The following is a 5,711-nucleotide window of genomic DNA, read 5'->3' on the forward strand; positions in this document are numbered from 1 at the left end:
AAAGCTCTGTGTCCTGGGTGTAGGAAATGGAAAGCCGTATTCTGACTCAGCTCTGTTCACTGCAAACATGTCATTATCTTTGGCTTATGTGTAAATGCATCATTTCTGTTATGGCTCTTGAAACTAATGCATTGTGGGAGGCAGTACGTAGACACCTGGACTATGACTTGAGATAAGCTCACTGTCGGGTGGTAGGACATCAAGGGAACAGAGGAACTGAAAGCATTTTCTGTGAGCCCTAGAAATAGCAGTGGCACAGAGGGAAGAATTTGGGCAATGCACTGAAAACAACATGGGTCTGAAGCCAAGCTCCTTTTCTTCTTTTCTGTATCATGAAAAAGACTGAACTTCACCAAGCCTGCCCTACTCATTCCTAAAACATCTCAAGCAGCTGCTGTTCATACTGCTGGTCTTGCTACGACTACTGCCACCACTGCTCGTGACCAGTTGCTGAGAACTTACTAGGTGCCAAGCAAAACGCTGAGCATTTCCTGAGCATTCTCTTGCTCAGTACTCACAAAATGTATTAATAATCCAATTTCATGTTTGAAAAAAGTGAGGGTCAAAGGGGCTAAACAATTTGTCTGTGAATATGTTTTGTAATACATGTAGTTGATATCGCTATTACTAAGAAACTATCAGCTGAGGAGGAGGAATTGGCCTTTCATCTTTCTAAGATGAACAGTTGTCTTTCTGTTTAATGGTTTTTTAAAAATCCCCTTGTGACTAGCTCCAGAGGACAAATAATTTATTTCTTGTGGTGTATTGCTCTCTAAATGAATTAATTGATAGCATCCCACTATCAGTCTGAGGAATATGGAAATAAAACAGGCATGAGATGTTCTCTACCAAACTAATTTGTACTTTAAACACATAATAATTTTTTTGAAGTAAATGAGTGTTTACCGTCTCTTCTGGCTCTCTTCAAATTTGAGAACCTGACTTTAGGGTGTCATTGCACAGAAATTGAAAAGTTTGACTTTCTTTCTCTGAATGTTAGCAAGTAGAATGAAATCGCAATTTTTGCCACAGGAGAGAAAAGTGAAAAAAAAACCCTTTTCGATTTACCCTACCCCCCCACCATTCATTGAGAAAAGAACAGAAAGAATACTTAATCATCATCATCATCACAATGATAATAGAATAGCAGAAGCTTCTCTGTCTTTCTCAAGACACTATGAGGTAGAAATTGTATTCCTGGTAATGTTTGGATGTGATTTGCCTTTACACTGTATTGGTATGTACAGTGATTGTTGAAAAGCAGTGGTGCTTTAGCACAAATTAAGACAGTGGAAAAAGCTATACTAGTAGTAAGTATATTCCTCACTACTATTTACTTATGGGGAACAAAAGGCTCAGTTCCAATTGAGAAAATTGTTGGTAAAAAACAAAAACAAAAACAAAAACAAAAACAAAAAAAACACTAATTGTATTAAATCTTTTTTTATTTTAAAGAAAACAGTAGAAAAAAAGAACAATAGCAAAATACAAACAACACAAAGCAAGGACATTAAAAATGATACAAGGTTTCAAACTAAATGATAGAGATTAACAGTGGTTGTTATATTACATATTGTTATCTTCAACAAAGTTGCTCAGATTACCAGATGTAAGAATAGAAGTTTGATGAAATCATTAAAGGGAATAAGAAAATAATAATTTAAAAGAACATTAGAGACAATACACAGTGTTGCTAGGCAGGATTGCAGGAATTCACCAATGACTGTTATACTGCAAATTGTTGTCGTCATATAAATTGTTCAGATTACCAGATACAACCATGCAAAATTGGTCAAAATATTTTAAAAAAAACTTTTAATCTTTAACTGTTCCCCTCAACAAACCATCAGACACCAACAGTACAGTTATGCCACCTATATATATATATTTATTTATTTATTTTTGATCCTCGACCCGAACTTGAGTCCTGGTCTCTAGCTTCCCTTCCCGGACAGCATGAGTGTCACCGCCCACTCCACTATCTTCTTCATCAACTACAGTCCTTGGGCTCGGTCGGGGCCCCCAGCCACCAGGTCCGGCGGGCCAGCAGCACGGCCAGTGTCTATGCAGGCGCCGGGGGCTCTGTCTCCCGTGTCTCCCTGTCTCGCTCTACCATCCTCCGGGGCGACATGGCCTCCGCGGGCCTGGTGCGGGAATGCCGGCGGTCTGGCCGGAATGGGCAGCATCCACACTGAGAAGGAGACCATGCAGGACCTGAACAACCATCTGGCTTCCTACCTGGAGAGGGTGAGGAGCCTGGAGAAGGAAAATCAGAGGCTGGAAGGCAAGATCCAGGAACATCTGGAGAAGAAGGGGTCCCAGGTCAGAGACTGGGGCCATTACTTCAAGACCATTAAGGAGCTGAAGGCTCAGATCTTTGCGAATTCTGTGGACAACGTCCACATCATCCTGCAGATTGACAATGCTCCTCTTGCTGCTGATGACTTCAGAGTCAAGTATGAGATGGAGCTGGTCATGCGTCAGTCTGTGGAGAAGGACATCCGCGGGCTTTGCAAGGTCACTGATGACACCAGTGTCACTCGGCTGCAGCTGAAGATGGAAATTGAGACTCTTAAGGAGAAGCTGATATTCATGAAGAACCATGAGGATGAAGTCAGAGGCCTTCAAGCACAGACTGCTGGCTCTGGTTTGACCGCCGAGGTGGATGCGCCCAAATCTCAGGACCTGGGCAAGACCATGGCAGACATCAGGGCCCAGTACAGCGCACTGGCTCGGAAGAACCGAGAAGAGCTGGACAAGTACTGGTCTCAGCAGATTGAGGAGAGCACCACAGTAGTCACCTCGCAGTCTGCTGAGGTCGGAGCTGACAAGATGACACTCAGGGAGCTGAAGCACATGGCCCAGTCCTTGGAGATAAACCTGGAATCCATGAGAAATCTGAAGATAGGCCTGGAGAACAGCCTGCGAGACCTGGAGGCCTGCTACGCCACGCAGATGGAGCCACTCAGTGGGGTCCTCCTGCACCTGGAGTCAGAACTCGCACAGACTCGAAAAGAGGGGCAGCGCCAGACCCAGGAGTACGAAGCCCTGCTGAGCATCAAGGTTAAAGGGGAGGCTGAGATCACCATGTACCGGGGAGGATTTCAATCTCGGCGATGCCCTAGACAGCAGCAACGCCTCGGTGCAAACCATCCGAAGAACCACCACCCACAAAATCGTGGATGGAAAATGAGTGTCTGAGACCAATGACACCAAAGTGTTAAGACACTGAAGCAGCTGTAGCAGGGTGCCCTTGGGAAATAGCAAGCCAATAAAAGCTCAGAGGTCACTGGAAAAAAAAAAAAAAAGTTTTGATCCTTGCATATGTCTTTTTAATATTCTGTGTGATAAAACGGGGAAAATATTGAACGCATTTCATTGAATACACAGTGTGAGAGTTGTCTCCAGACAGAGTGTTTGTGTGCTTGTTTGAGATGCCATGTTCTAGGACCACCATCTTTCCTGAAAGAGACAGACAAACATGAGCACCTAAGGTTGAGTATTTGCAGACATTCTTTTTCTAAATAAATGAAGAAAGTCTTTGACTTTAAGGAAAATAACTGACTATTTTGAGCCAATGATAAAATTAAAGCTTTCAAGGAACTGCAACTTGACAGCCCCTGGTACTTTTGATGGTATTGAAGGTGGCATTAATAAACGTGATTTTTTGATATCATATAAATGAAATATGTCAAAGTTTGGAATATTTACATAACTATGAAAAATATTTTTAAATGACTACCATATGATTTTACACGACTGTGAATGAGTAAATGATACATTAAAGTGGAGGATACCAAAACAGATTTCAAGGCAATAGGGTACAAAATAGTGACTTCTCATTCCACAGTATAAGTAACCCTTAAGGAAGTATAACATGTTGAATTCTAAGTAGTATCTCTATATATCTATAGGTATATAAAATGTTTATAAAAAGACTTCATACTATTCTATCTAGTTGACTAAGTCAAACTTTGCTTCATATATTTCAATCAAAACCACATTGAGGGGCTGGGGATTTAGCTCAGTGGCAAAGCTCTTGCCTGGCAAGCGCAAGGTCATGAGTTTGATTCCTGGTACTGGAAGAAAAACAAAAACAAAAATAAAACAAAAGCACATTGACTTGTAGAAATAGATATGAGAGTCCAGCTGTCATTTTCTTAATCAGATATAAAAGAGATTTGCAAGATGAAAAATAAAATTATTCTTTTCAATATTTTTTGGTTTAGAAAATATAGTTGCATTTCATATTATTTAATGTGTTTAGTATTAATATATTAAAATCAATATATAAACATTATGTCTTCAGCTTTCATTTCTAATATGATAAATATTAATTTATACATCAAAGCTCTTTAGAGGCCTTAACAACTTCTGAGAGTGTACAGATGTCTGATACTAAAATATTTGGGAACTGCTAGGTAAGGTAATGAACAATTGTATGAACAGCCCTTGAGTTTATAAATTGATAGAATCATTTTTGCAGAATAATTTGTTAAATTAAGAAAGCTGCTAAAATTTGGGAAACTTTTAATCAACAATTTCATCTTTAAGAGTTTATCCTGGAGAAAGAATTGTGGATTTGTATAAACATTTATTTATTAAAATATTTTCCTAATCTTTGTAAGAGAAAGTAGTACCCATAAATATCTAGGGGCTTTTAAAATAAATTTTTATATCATCTTAAGATGTAATAACATGTAAACGTTATATTGTAAAAAATTAATTGACGACATTGAAAGTGTTAATAAGACATTAGATTTAAAATAATATAAAATCATAGATATAGGATAAAATTTTATTAGAAAACTAAAATAAAAAGGAATTATTCCACATCTATTTGGAAGTTTTGTTTCTGCGTCTTTCTATTTACCTAGAAGTTTAGCTAAAATGTAAGTAGTACATTTTGGAGAGTGAAGGGTAGACAATAGGTGATTCTTGTTTTAAGTTTTTAGTGTTTTACTCATTTTATACAAAAATGCATAAATTTTTATCAGAAAAAATTTATAAAAATGTAATGCATGAATCATAACTCTCACATCATCAGTCTTTGATTACTGAGCTTTGAAAGAAGTGAATTAATTCAATATTAGACCAGTGGAGGGAGAAACAGTAGACATTATTGGGACACTTTGCTAAATAACTGGGCAGAGGGTTAGCTAAGAAAACTGACTTTTGTTGATAATCTATACTGGTTAATCTTTTATGTTAGGTACAGAGTTGAAAATATGAAATTACTGTTTTTGTGCTTTGAAAGTGGTAAAAAATCAACAATTGCCTATTATTCAAACTACATATCTCATTTAATACAGTAGATACTACTATTATTATGACCATTATACAGTTGAAGAAATAAAGATCATAGGTTAAAATACCATGGTAGGGTAACAGATCTTTTTCTTAAACCTGGTTTTCCTTTCTTCAAAGTTCTGCCCTGGATCAAGTTGAGGAGGATGTCTAAGTAGAGACATGGGATGTTGTCATTCATATAATTTTCTTCTAGACAACTTTATCTACATATCTAAGAGTGTGTTAGACCCCCACTGGGTATTTGAACCTTGTATATACAGGGTGATTAAAACTATCTGGTTCACCTTTAATGTGAATAAATGCATTATAAATGACAAAGAGATGAATTTTTAAGAGCTCATCATCAGGCCTTTTCCAAAAATAATTGAAACTGCTGAGAAAGAAGAGGTAGTACGATACCG

The 5,711-nt window shown here is 37.9% G+C and overlaps 1 pseudogene; it reads left to right on the top strand.

The window, feature by feature from the left end:
- Positions 1-1,956: 1,956 nt before the first annotated feature.
- On the top strand, positions 1,957-3,232 carry LOC102030656 (annotated as a pseudogene).
- The last annotated feature ends 2,479 nt before the right edge of the window (positions 3,233-5,711 follow it).

Source organism: Chinchilla lanigera, unplaced genomic scaffold (assembly GCF_000276665.1).
Source record: "Chinchilla lanigera isolate Chin_1 unplaced genomic scaffold, ChiLan1.0 scaffold00029, whole genome shotgun sequence".
NCBI classification, from domain to species: Eukaryota; Metazoa; Chordata; class Mammalia; order Rodentia; family Chinchillidae; genus Chinchilla; species Chinchilla lanigera.